This window comes from Macaca mulatta, chromosome 15, assembly GCF_049350105.2.
Source record: "Macaca mulatta isolate MMU2019108-1 chromosome 15, T2T-MMU8v2.0, whole genome shotgun sequence".
Lineage (NCBI taxonomy): Eukaryota > Metazoa > Chordata > Mammalia > Primates > Cercopithecidae > Macaca > Macaca mulatta.
In genome coordinates, this window is record NC_133420.1 from 2,893,530 (window position 1) to 2,907,794 (window position 14,265).

Genomic DNA, 14,265 nt, shown 5'->3' on the forward strand with positions numbered 1-14,265 from the left:
TTTGGAGCATTTTGGAGTAGGGACTCTCAGCCTTAATTTGAACCTCTTCAAGGAAGCCACACACTGAAGCCCCCGATGTCCACCCTACACAATCCCAGCACACCATCTGAAGTCCTCAACAACAGATTTTCTTTCTTCAAAAATAACCACAAGTCACAAACTCACACGCAATCACAGAAGGGGGTTGTGGACACCCACACAGATGATGAAATTTAACTGTCACATTTTTACCTACGTAATTTAAAGTCATTCCTCAAAACACACCTGTTTTACTGAGTTGCATTTTAAGGTGAACACACACAAATCATTTCAGGGAAACAAACGTCACTTTGGGCTGCGTGTGGTTTCTTGACTCCCGTGAATAACTCAGCGTTCACCCTCACTTCTGGATAAGGGAGACGATGCAAAGAAAACTGTTAAAACAAAGACATGAAAACAAGTTTAAGAAGGGTTTGAAAGGTTCCTCCTGTCCTCCTGGAGGGGAGACGAGGATGCCTGGAAAGCTCACGGGGGACAGGAGCACAGCCTCCTCGGTGTGTCATGGACGCTGCCTCACCAAGGGGAGAGGATGATGCCTGGAAGGCTCACAGGGGTGGGAGCACAGCCTCCTCAGTGCTTTCTACAGTCAGCAGCTTCAGAAATTCCTGCAGAAGCAGAACACATCATGAGAACTGAGACTGGAACACCCCAAAGAAAGGGATGAGGGGTCAAAAAAAGCATTCGATCATTACCAAGGAGCGCGGGCATGAAGCCGCTTCAAAGACCGTGTGAGAAGTCACTCATAGGCGTTTCAGAAAATAAGGGTAGTGCGAGATTGCTCGATCAGCTCAAACAGGCTGCCGTCCCTCAGGCCATGAAGTCCCTGAGATGAGCCTGTCACTGAGCAGAAGTCACTCGCATCTCTGCCAGAGAAAGTACTACAAGCTGACACATAACCTCATGAAACCTGGGCTTCAGCCGGTCGACAACAGTGAGTCTGACATGGTACATCCCTCCAGATAGTTAAAGACCCCAGGGGTTCATCGGACAACCTCGAAGGGCTGTGTCTGTCCAGCTCCTTTTCCAAGTTCTGGATGATTTTTCCTAATGCACTATAAGCAGCATGTTCCAATAGAGATGTAATTAACTGGATGGGTGTCCTCTTAATTTTGAAATTAGAAACACACTTGGCCAGGCACGGTGGCTCATGCCTGTGATCTCAGTACTTTGGTTGGCTGAGACAGCTGGACTGCTTAAGTCCAGGAGTTCAAGTCCAGCCTGGGCAACATTGCAAAACTCCATCTCTACAAAAAATACAAAACTAAGTCAGGCATGGGGACACATGGAACATGTGCCTGTGGGTCCTGGCTACTCAGGAGACTGAGGCAGGAAGATCACTTGAGCCTGGGAGGTTGAGGCTGTAGTAAGCTGTGCTCACACCACTGCCTGGGCAACAAAAAGGTTTTTTTGCCTGTCTCAAAAAAACCAAAGAGAAAAAGAATTATATACCTGACTAGGCCAAAATAAAAGAGGCCTTCGCTGCCTACATAAAGGGCTTTCAGAATTCACTTCCATCCTTAGGAAAGGCGGCCAACACCAGGCTGTCTCCCTTAAGATGCCCTGTCTCATATGGGAAAAAAAATCAAGAGAAATCAAATAAAGGCCATAAAATACATCAGTTTCAACACTAAAATTTGATAGTATGCTTTAAATTGAAGATGAGTTAAGTCACATTTCCAAACCTCTGAAAGCACGGTTACTGGGAGGGAATGGTTTGCAACACACAAACGCAGCTCTGTAAAAGTGCCCAGGCTGGATGAAGGCTCAAACGTCAGTGCAAGGAGAAAGTCTGAACAAACTCTCTCCTGCCCTGCTGCTGTCCTCTTCCAAAACACACTGTTTATCTGTCAGTTTAGAACAAGGCCTAGGGAGGTGGGAGGCAGGCCTGGGAGGGTCACCTAGCATCCAAGCTCCTCACCCACACAACTGCACGAGGCTGAGCTGAGCAGCACACACAAACACAACTAATTCTCCCCAAAAAGAAGACGGAAGGCAGCACACTGCCACGCCAGGCACCCTGCAGATGAGAAGATTGAGGGGAGCCAGAGGTACCTTTAATCTTGCTTGCATGGTGGAGGGAGAGGAATAATGCCACTCACTTGAGTGTTGCACAATTCTTTCTAGCACTGAGTGGCAGAAAACAAAAATTATAGATGCTTCCTCAGATAAATGTTTCTGAAGAACTGAACATAAATTACGTTCAGGAAATAGCATTATGAATGCCTTAAGTGCTTCTGTTTTCAATAATCCCAGAGTAATTCTATAAACCCGGGAATCAGTCTCACCCAACTCCAGGATCACGGCCCAGGTGACGTGGGCACACATATCCTGAAGCTCCAATACTCAACTAAAGTGGGGCGAGTGAAAATGATCCTGGGTATAATTTACACGGACACAGGAAGGTGGCTGAGCCCCAAACCCCTAAACCAGGAAGACCAGTGTCCTTCAGGGGCCTCACCTCTGTCCTTTCGCAGCCTCTGGGAACCACCACTCTGCTCTCTACTGACACAAACGCCCCTCCCAAGGTACAACACCAGGAAGATCATCATTCAAAACTGAGGAACGTGGCAGAACAAAGCTGTCAGGAGATTTTAATCACCAACACCACTTGTTACATGACCCAAAGATGATTAAAATCTCAGGCCCTTCAAGACTGAATGCTATCTATACTTAAATGCATTTCATCACCATATTGGGGGGTTATTCCTTTGTTTTGCTGCAAATATATCCAACTGCTGTAAAAGGAAAAGGCAATTTGTTAACGAAGCTTCTTGGAGTGTCTCAACAGGCCTCGAGGTAGGATAAAAGGCAGGACTTCCTGGCAGAAACGCTCAGCTCTGAGGTCAGGTGGAGTTCTTGAGCACCAACCAAGGCAAAATAAGGTCGAAGACCACACCACACTTTCCTCAATCACATCTTCATTCCACCTTTCCTTCTATTTCTCACGACTTCACTGGGAGAAATTGTGCTAAAAGAAAATGGAAACACAGACATACATAGGAGACCCTACAGATGCTGAGAATGGGTGCAGCCATCACAGTCCGAATGTCCTTTCAGGGCCATCTGCCCTGGCTGGGATCCAAGTATCCGAGGGCAGGATTGTATGTCAGACCCGTGAAGCCAAGATTACAGCCACTGAACGGCAGTTTTCCATCCCACGGAAACCGGCCTTGCTAGGGGCTTCCTCGGGGACCACCGACCTCAAGCCACCACCCGTCAACTACTTCAACTAACCTACATCATGGCAGAGGCCTCCCTAGGCAGACCAGCCCTGCCCAAGTCCTGCTTCATGGCAAACCCTCCAGACAAACGTCCTTGGTCTCTTCCGGGAGGCTGTGCTCGGAAGGTGCCCTCATTTACTTCTGTGGCTCTGAGACATTTAACTAGAGCCCAACACATTTCTTCCTGTTCACATAGTATTGAGTTAATAGATTTTTATGAGTAAACTTTCACTGGGAAAAATACCATTTCCGGAGCCCCAGTGACCACAATGAAAATGTTTTTACCTTCCCTTACGTGACATCGGCAACGCCAGGTCCAGGAAACGTTCTGGATCTCAGATAATGGCAAATCCACTCATAGTAAGTCTTGGTCTTGTTTCACAAGCTATCAAATGCTGCCCAGAAGCAGGAAAAACCCCACAACGTGGCAGGGAGGGGCGACCAGCGTGAGTTCTAAGGCCAGACCACCCGGATCTGCTGACAGCGTGGTGAGGGGCAAACAGTGCAGGGTCTAAGGCCAGACCGCCCGAGTCCCGCTGACAGTGCGGCTTCAGGAGTTTCCTAAACCCTCTGCTCTCCAAGTTTCATGTCAGAAAAATGCAGTGATAACCGTGTCCACCTCGTTTAAATATGTATATATATACACACACATATATATATACTCCAAACCTACAGCCCTATAAAGGTCATTAATCCTAGTTATCCTCAAGGCATTGAGCGATCAATAATGAGCCATCCCCCTGGCTGCTGACCTGCCACAGCCCCACCCTCCGGAAACCCCGCATCCACACCAGCCACACAGGATGAGGCCAGGGAAGGAGCAGGACTGTGTCTTGGGAACTTAAACTCTGGAAGCTGAGTTAAATCAGTGCCGCTCAAATCTTGTCACCAACTATCTTGTTAAATTGGGAGATTCCATCTCTGGGGATCTTGAAGGAACCTGAGGTTCTACATTGAGTGAGATGAGCACTCGTGCTGCAATGAGACGGCAGGGAAAGCAACCGAATCTGGGGTCGCAGCTGCCTGAGGCTTGGGTCCCACCGGGAAAGTGGCACCAGGGCCCTCAGGACAGTGGCGGAGGTCCCAGGAGGCAAGTCCTGGTGCAGAGACTCATGGACCCAAAGATTGCTCCAGGGCCAGGAGGGGCTGCTGCGCTGACAGCCACGAGGCAGGCAGCCTTCGAGCTCCTCCAGCTGCCATCCTGCAGGCAGGGAGGACAGTGCCCAGACCACCCTGGGGCTCCCCCCAGCCTGCCAGGCTGGTACTCTTACTCCAGCCACTGACAAGAGTCCCCATGTTGCAAGCTAGGTTGAAACAGTGCCTCAGGCCTCGGGGCACATGCACCCCCCTGCAGGGCTGGGATGGCTATTCCCACACATCCCCAACTCACAGCAAAACTTAAAAATGAAAGTTGGAAGATACAGCCAGGAAACCAATGCTCAAGAAGCAACTCCAGGGTGACTCTTCCAAGAGCTATTGCTATTGAACATCTTTAAAAACATTTCCAGGGTGACTTCCTAGAGCAATTGCTGTTGAAAATCTTTAAAATTCTTCATTTCAAAATTAGCTTTTATTACACTGTCTTCCCTATTCTACCAAGACTCTAGAAAACAAAACCATTACAATTTCCAATTCTATCTTATGGCAAGTTAGAAATACACGTTTCCTCAAAGGATTCTACATGTTTCCTTGGCAATATCCTTTCCACGCCCCGTACTACTGCCCACAACAGAGAAGGCTTTTCCAACTCAACCCAACCCAACCCAACCCAACCCAACCCAACCCAACCCAACCCAAGGGCCCTGAGATAGGCCCCTAACGAATCGTCTACAAACTCTTGAGACAGGCTTGCCCTGACAAATCATCTGCAAACTCCATCTTCCATTAAAAACAGTACCGAAAATGAGCATATTACCACTTTTTAAAAATTACTGTAAAGTGGACAGTGTTCAGTTCTGTGAATTTCGGCACAAATATTCCCATAATCATCATCACACAAGCAGAACAGTCCAACAGCCCCAAACCCACTCACGGGGCCTCATAAGCATACCCTCCCATTCTCAGCAACCACCCTCTCCGTGTCCTCCCATGACTCGGGTCTATCTTTTGCGAGCGTTGTGGCAAAACACTCGCAAAATCACAATTTCCTGGGCATCGTGCTTGGAGGTGCACCCAGGGTGTCCTGTGATCAACAGCCAGGCCTCGGGGCTGCTGGGTATTTATTATTCCACATATGGCTGTGGCACATTGTAACCTGTTTTGGACAACTATAGACAGCGCTATTAACATCTGGGCACAGTTTTTCTTAAACATCAGATTCTGTTTCTCTAGGGTAAATACCCAGGATTGGGGTCACTGGGACCCACGTTTGTGTGAGTTCAGTTTTGTAAGAAACCGCCAAGCTGTCTGCACCGTGCTGAACCCCAGCATCGCACAGGAGTCCCGACTGCCGGTCCTCACCAGCACCTGGGGCTGTCGGAAGACCTTAGTCAGGCGCTCCAGCAGGGGTGTGAACAAATTCACTGCGGCTTCGGTGCACATCTGGGTGCAACCAGTCACGCTGAAGGTCATTTCAGATGCTTTCGGGCCATCCTCCCGTCCTTCTCAGCGAAGCATCTGTTCAGGTCTCTTCCGCTTTTAAGTCAGGTGGTTTGTTCTCTGTCATGAGCCGTGGGAGTCCTGTGCATTCTGGATACGAGTCCTTTGCCGGCTGCATGGTTCGTAGACATCTTCTCCCCATCTATCGAAAATGTGTCTCTTCAATTCCCTAGGGGTGTCTTTTATATTAGAAGTTTAATTTTGATGAGTCTTACCTACTTGTTTTCTTCCTTGATTATGGATCATGGTATGGCTAAGAGCTCTCACCCTAGGTCTCCACAATTTCCCTTTGTTCTGCAGGTTTTGTAGTTTGGTATTTTACATTCAGGGCTATGATCCACCTTAATTTTCATACAGAAATTTCTCCCTGTTTTCACTCTTTTGCATATGGCTGTCCCATAATTCCAGCACCATTTGTTGAAAAGACTCAAATTCCACTGAACTGCTTTTGCATCTTTGGATCTGTTCTAGACTCCACTCTGTCAGCTGACCCGTGTGTGTGCATCCTCAGCATAATTTATGACTTTAGTGGCTGTCTCTGTGAAAAAAAGTAACTCTGTCTGGAAGCAAAAACTACATTAGAAGTGCTCTAAATAAGATTCTTCCTGTTGTCAGGAGAGCAAAGCCACTGCCCTAAGCAGAGGTGAGGCCTCAACAGCTCCCAGGCACAACCTTAACACACAATGGGGAAGGGAATTCATTTCAAGGGCCACAACATGAGACCAGCATAGCCATGAAAACTGCAATAATTTCACAACAGAATGAAATTCATAAAGAATTGCTCAGAAGCGTGTGATAAGTTACATAAATCACTGTTCCTTAAATTCTGACGGTTGACTAGAACAGAAATAGCTTCACGGTACAGTTCAAACAGGAGAAAGGTAGGTAGGGGTGGTTTCCACACCACACAGGGCCTGCAGGAAAGGGACACTCTTCCTCTAAACGGGAGATCCCGGGAGTGATGTGATAAGCCATGGTGAGAGTCACAGAACTGTGCAAGCCGGAGTCGCGGCATTTGCCCCACCACGGAACCTGTGTCCATGAACGACGAGGCTCAAATGTCAGGCCGGGGCAACCGAGGCAGTTATCAGGGGACAAGAAAACGAGCGCACGGTGGAGGCAAAGGTCTGAAATCGCGCGGCAACTTCGAGTCAAGTGGGACAAACTGACTCAAAATACAGGTTCCAAAAACCACCACAGAGAGCTGCTCCTCGGCTCTGGAAAGGCTAAGTGACTAATGCCCACACTGAGCATCTGCTCCCAGAGACGACCCTGGTGACCTAAGGCCCAGCTGCTCCGAACCCGCGCAGAACCTCAGTGAGGAACTTTGTTGGTATCTTACAGCACATTGACATGTTCCCTTAAAATCTGGTATTTCATCCACAATGCAGGCGCCAGCTTTGACTCATACACATTCCGATTAAACAAGATAATTTACACCCTGACCGTGCCAGGTAAGAGGTTTACTACAATCTTTAAACAGAGCCAGAGGCTACAGTCTGCTCCTCCACAACACCATGTCTCTACAAGTTCGATGGGTTTTTACTTTCCATGTCTTCACTTGCCTAGTGCTAGAAAGCAGATAAAAACAGAAGGAACCCAGAAACACTATTGAATGAGACTCAAATATCTTGCAGTCATCATCGAGATGAGATGTTTATTAAACAGAAATGTTCTCCCCTGTAGAAAGCAGCACACATCAACACGCACCGATAACTGTCGCCAGCATTCCAGATCATCTTCCCTTCCATGGCCACAGTGCAGGGCAATGGACCACGCACACCTGCAGGCCCACGGAAAGCGGGGTGACACGGCCGATTCTTGTAGCGAGCAGGCCAGGGTGCACTCAAAGAGCATCTCTTTCCAGAGGTCTGCCATGGAAAGTTACACATTTATTCCATGAGTTAATGGCACTGCACCGAACATTTCTGTAAGAGTCTCTAAGCAAGTATTTCCTTCTGCCTACAATGGCCCGACACAAACTGAAAAGGCTCTTGGAGCTGCCAAAGACTTCAATATCCCCTTAACTATTGTCATGCACATCCATGTGAAGAGACCACCAAACAGGGTTTGTGAGCGCAACATGGCTGTTTATTTAACCTGGGTGCAGGCGGGCTGAGTCCAAAGAGTCAGCGAAGGGAGCTAAGTGTGGGGCCGTTTTATAGGATTTGGTTAGGTAAAGGAATATTACAGTCAAATGGGGGTTGTTCTCTGGCGGGCAGGAGTGGGGGTCACAAGGTGCTCAGTGGGGGAGCTTTTTGAGCCAGGATGAGCCTGGAAAAAGAATTTCACACACACACACAAAAATCATCGCTTAAGGCAAGGACTGGCCATTTTCACTTATTTCTGGTAGAATGTTATCAGTTAAGTCCAGGCAGGGCATTTGCACTTTTGTGATTCTTCAGTTACTTCAGGCCATCTGGGCGTATATACGTGCAAGTCACAGGGGACGCGATGGCTTGGCTTGGGCTCAGACGCCTGACAACTACAGTCTTTACTTTTAAGGTGTGGGGTGAGATCATATAATCCCCAACTAAGCTCCTGATGCTGTGTGTGGCATCCAGCAACAGCACGTTCCATTCCTGGATTACATTTGACTCAAGAGTCCACAGTGAGAACGATTTCTGGTGAATGAAACACCAGGCAGGAGGGTGATTCCGCTGGGCAGCTCTTCACACACAGCCCAGGAGCTGAGGGGAGAGGAAGAGGCCCACGGGCGTCCACCGTGCTCACGCCCCCTTGGAATGCGCCCCACTCCTAGAGACCCGGACCCAAGGGAAATCTGACCTGAAAATGGGCAAACCCTCACTTTGCAGAGGGACAGGGACTCGGGGCCACAACTTGACCTCAGAGCAACACAAGTGCAGACAGCACCCCAGGACACCCTCTCCACCCAAATTCAAGGAGGAAAACCAACGCCCCGCCCCCTTGCGGAAACCCCCGGCTGCTGGAGAAGACTCCTGCCGGCGTGTGCAGCCTCTCCCGTCCCACGTTCCGGGCTCAGCACCTGTGCTTCAGCCCTGGCACTGCTCGCCACACCCACAGGTGTGCCAGGAGGGGCAGGTCCTAAGGTCTCCACTGCACCAAAGCCTGCAAGGCAAAGGGGCAGCTCCCTCCAGCAGGAGTCCAGAAGCACACACTGCACCAGCGTCAAGGCATGAGAATTCTCCCCTCGGTCTCCGAGTCTCCAGTCTGTTGCCCGCCACGGTCTTCTGCCAACGGCGAGGCCCAAGCTGGGCGGCACATTTGGTTCTCACCATTTCCCTTGTCAAATCAATACTGCAAACATATCCAATTCATCCTGTCACTAAAAATGAAATAATCCGCCATCTCCATCACAGATGATGCAATCAGGTTTTCATTACCGGGTTTTTGTTTTGTTTAGTTTTTTGGTTTTTTTCTATTTTGAGATGGTGTTTCTGCTCTGTCGCCCAGGGTGGAGTGCAGTGGTGCGATCTTGGCTCCCTGCAACCTCTGCCTCCCGGGTACAAGTGATTCTCCTGCCTCAGCCTCCCAAGTAGCTGGGATTACAGGTGCCTGCCACCATGCCCGGCTAATTTTCATCTTTTCAGTACAGACGGGGTTTCACCATGTTCACCAGTCTGGTCTCGAACTCCTAACCTCAGGGGATCCACCTGCCTCCTTCTCTCAAAGTGCTGGAATTACAGGCATAAGCCACCACTCGCGACCATTACTGGTGTAATTTCTAAGCCGCTCTCTCACACCCACTCCCTTTTTTTTTTTTTTTTTTTTTAAGAACCAGCTTTATGCCTATATTTTTTCCAAGAGAACCAGTTACCCCATTTCAAGTACAAATAAGACACGGTGTTTAAAAACCAAAAATGCCCATTTGCACAGAAGTCTCCAAATACCCAGTCGATTTAAGCCTTGAGAATAAGATCAAGCTGTTGGCTGAATACAACTTCCCTTTCCATCTGTCTGCCTGTGAGTTAGACACAAGGATGAAGCCACGAGCTAGGGACATAAAGGCAGGAACCAAGGTAGCGGAGACTCCAAATAAAAGCTGGAAGACCAACACAAATGCACCACACCCTGCACACCCTCCTCTCCTTCCTTTTCAGAATTTCCAGAGGATGAAACAGGGACCTTCTCAGACGTCCCACGATGCAGGCGGCCAGAGGGGAAGGCGGCGACAGCCTGAATGAGGCGACCGGGAAATCACATTCCACAAACAGAAATTCTCCATGTGCTTTACATCCTCTGTCTCTGAAGAACTATGCCAGGCTAACAGTCGCTAGAAAACCGCATTCAAGTGTCATTTCCCATTTCAAGCAAAGAAAACAGTGGTGGGGCATGAGGGAAAAACATAGCCATGTGTTCTGGGCTATTAAATAAGGTTTTTTCTGTTATAAACGTATAATTTTACATTCTCAGATTTCTGTATAATTGATATGCTTCCTAATTAGCAGACATAGTAATAAAAAGTGAATTCCAAGTGTAAGATCGGAGGAACCGTTCACATGGCTTCAGGTTCTGCTACTGTGTTTCAACTTAAGAAAATGGTTCTGTGTGTTGGTAACAAGGCCTGAGAGTCTGTGTGAGAGTCTGTGTGGCTGTAATCAGGGTTCGTGTTGGCTCTCTAGCAGAGGATGTTACACTGTTACATTATCTTCTACAAAAAATCCTGAAAAAATGAAGGCTGAATAGACATACACACCCTCCCAAAATAATCCAAATGTCCACCGATATGAAAAACAGATGAATTACGGCTTCCATCGTGGAATATTCTTCAGCAGTGAAAACAAACTATAGCCACAGGTGCCAACTAGGATAAAGACAACCTTTTAAACACGCTTAAAGTGAACTGACTAGGCAGAATTCCTTGATTACAGGCATCTGCTCCAAAAGGGTACTGTTATTAATCCTGTGATGTAGAATGATAGTTAGCAACCCTGTTTCGGGGCACATCTAGAAAAAAGCAAAATAATGACTACACAATTTTAAATTCTTTGTCAATTATAACTATTACTATGAAAATTCTAAAAATGTGAAAATCTTCCCAACTGTTATTGGAAACGCTTCAAAATAAATACCCTGGCATTGCTTGCCACACCCACAGTTGTGCCAAAATAAATGAAAATATAGCCCAAGGTAGTAGAACTGAAACCTGAAGATGTACGAGCCGTCCCTGTCTCGCTATCTATACATCGGGTAGAAATTTAAGAGCAGGTAGTGACACTGCAATGCAAGGCTCAAACCAACTGGGTATTTGGAAACTTCTATGCAAAGTGGCATTTTCGGTTTTTAAACACGGTGTTATTTGTACTTCAAACAGGTAACTGTTTGGTTCCCTTGGAAAAAATATAGCCATAAACCTGGTTTTTTAAAAAAAATACGGGAGTGGGTATGAGAGAGAGTAGCTTAGAAATTTTAAAAGTATCAGCAGGGAGCAGTGGCTCATGCCTGTCATCCCAGCACTTTGAGAGGTAGGCCCAAGGGGCCTTTGAGGACACCGGTCTCCTCTGCTGCCTGCCTGCTGGACTGACCCCCCATGACATTCACTGGGTTTCCACCCCTGTCTCATTCAACATCCCAAGGGTGGTCTTCATCCTCGTCTGGGGCTCAGCTCTGCCCCAATTTCCTAAATCTCTGCCTTCAGAGCCTGAAAACACCCACGCCCAGGGTCACCCTAAGTCCACGTTTACCCCCAGAGAGTCCCCATTTTATGTTTTCCAGGCATCGCCTTAGTGATAATTTATCCTGTAAATTCCAACTGCCTTCACACCTCACCCCTGCTGTCTCCCAGCAGAACCCACTCAGATGCACATGCCCCAGACCCACACCCAGGTCTGTACATGCTGCCCTGCTCTACCCATGTGGGGACCACCTCTCTTTCTTGAGGAATCAGCTGGCGATCATCTCCTTGTGGAGGGCTGCCCTGACTTCCAACTCTCTCCAGCAAAGGCAGAAGCCATCCTCGGTACTTCCCCAAAACTCAGGCCAAGTATGAAGATGGCGCAGATGCTAGCTGTGCCTGGGATGCCATGGGCAGGGTCCCCAGATGCTCTGCACATGGCCCGGGGCACCGCCTGAACACAGCAAGTGCTGAAGAAACAAAACTGACGTGCACTGACCTCTGATAGGGCCTCCTTCACCATCCACATCTGTCTCCCCTCTGGACAGTAAAATCCACAAGACACAGAGGGCTTGTCTCACTCATCTTCAAACTCCCAGGGTCACCCTGGTAGGTAAAGGGGACTCAAATGTCTTCTGAAGGAAGCGACTGGTTAGCTGCCAAGTTAAAGGGCCTCTGAAATTCAGAGCTCTGCATAGCAGTCCAGCACACTTTATTATGAATGACTCCAACCACAGCAGAAGTGGCCGTGGAACCAGTGCTAACCAATTCAGGGTTTGTTCACTGTTTCTCAGTTCATTATCACAACGCATTCTCACAGAGCAGCTGCGCACAGATCCTCAGACATCTACACAGAGTGGGACGATGGCGCCAAGTCACGTCAACGTCCTGTTGCAGACTGGGAGACAGCAGTCAGACACGGACCCAGGTAGAGCACAGACCTCGCGTTAAATCGGCTCCGTGTAAACAGCACTCCCTGCCAGGCCCTTTCCTATCTGCACAGCTTCTGCAAATTCAACTCTCGCACCTGACACCTAAGAATACTGCACACCCCCATGTGAATCCCCTACTCACCTCCCAAAATGACCCGGCATGGCCGAGTACAAAAAATTTCAACATAAGGGAACTGGAGGGCATGTGGGGCTTTCTCGAGTCCCTGCTGCCTCCTGATGGGAGGGCCCAATGTTTCACACCCCTCGTGAAGGGCGGGTCTCTTCGGCCCCCAGGCTTTGACCTGGAGCTTAAATCAGCATTAACTAATTTCACTTTCCAGGACCAACTTCAAAGGCCTGCAAAGCCAGAGAAGGGAGAGGAGATGGAACACGCCCTCACCTCAGATCTGCTGCAAGCACACACTTCTCAGATGCGTCCCAAGGTGCACAGCGTGTCCGATGCCTGTTTCACATCCACCGACCTGCAGGTCTTCTATGTGGCATCAGCCTCCTGGGCACTGGGAACAAGAGGTATAATGGCAAGTCCCTTCTGCAGCAAAGCTGAGGCAAAGGGACCCAACACATTGGAACTGACCGTTTTCTGACAGTATCAAAACAGAAGGAAAATACTGTACAGTCAACTCCCCCTCACGCAGGTTTATTTACCTGTGACTCAGAGGCCATGACAGAGAACTTCAGGTTCTTACCGATTCCTATTTTCCCCATCCAGGAAGCCTTTGTTTTTAATATCGTACGAACTTGCCATTTTGTAGGCCAAAAACAGCAAATATTGGCAGTTTCCTACAGTTCAACTGAATAAAATATGATCATGGCCTTTTGTGAAACCATGAAGAAAAGGTGGATATCTCAATATGTGTTTCCAGACTGGCTTTGTTCCTGAAGCGGTAACTCTGTTCACTCAGGATATTAGACACTGAAGAATAAACATCAATATCCCACCAAGAAAACCAAAGGAATGAAATAATTTTGCATCCACCTTGGAACCTTTTTAGGACAAGGCAGGACACAAACTTCTAAAAAGCTGCAGTTGTCCCTCTGTATACACAGGGACATGGATTCCAGAACACGCCCCGAGTTTACCCAAATCTACGTATCCACAGGACCCCACGGCCACCCTATGGAAGCACATGTAGGAAACGTCGGCCCTCCACAAAGCCAGGTTTTTTCAGTAAGGGTTTGGTTGGAAAAAAAATTAACATAAGTGATCCTTCGAAGCTCAAAACCCATGTTGTTCAGGGTCAGCTGCATTTATTACTTGTGTCATATCTGAGGCCTGAAAGCCATCATTCTCGATACCTTAATGTGACGGTTAACAAACTAACTGTTCCGATTAGAAAGACGAAAAAGCTTATTTTTAAGCTGACAATGAGAGTGGATGCGGCTACGGTGAACGGAGAACAGACCTAAGCAAGCACCAAGGCTGGGGTGACTGCCTGTGCTCAGACCCACCAGGGCCTGTTCTTCCATCTCCCTCTGCTGAAAGGGATAACCTCCTTCTCCCCCACGACTAAAGGGCCTTTTTAAAATATTCACACGAGAAGTGCTATGAAAAGCTGAAAGGTCACAGATAACATTTTTAAAAATAAACATTAACGTAAGCATTTAATTTTCGTATAAGGAGTAAGGAAAGGATCCAGTTTCAGCTTTCTACTTATGGCTAGCCAATTTTCCCAGCACCATTTATTAAATAGGGAATCCTTTCCCCATTTCTTGTTTCTCTCAGGTTTGTCAAAGATCAGATGGCTGTAGATGTGTGGTATTATTTCTGAGGACTCTGTTCTGTTCCATTGGTCTATATCTCTGTTTTGGTACCAGTACCATGCTGTTTTGGTTACTGTAGCCTTGTAGTATAGTTTGA

General features: G+C 47.9%; 1 long non-coding RNA gene across 1 annotated transcript in view; it reads right to left on the reverse strand.

The window, feature by feature from the left end:
• LOC144334914 (uncharacterized) overlaps nt 1-14,265 on the reverse strand; it is a 108,552-nt gene that overhangs the window by 69,368 nt on the left and 24,919 nt on the right. The window contains exons 3-4 of the long non-coding RNA XR_013405172.1: nt 12,787-12,904; nt 7,569-7,729 (exon numbers count right to left, since the gene is read on the reverse strand). This is a non-coding gene — a long non-coding RNA (uncharacterized LOC144334914). The remainder of the gene's footprint in view (nt 1-7,568; nt 7,730-12,786; nt 12,905-14,265) is intronic.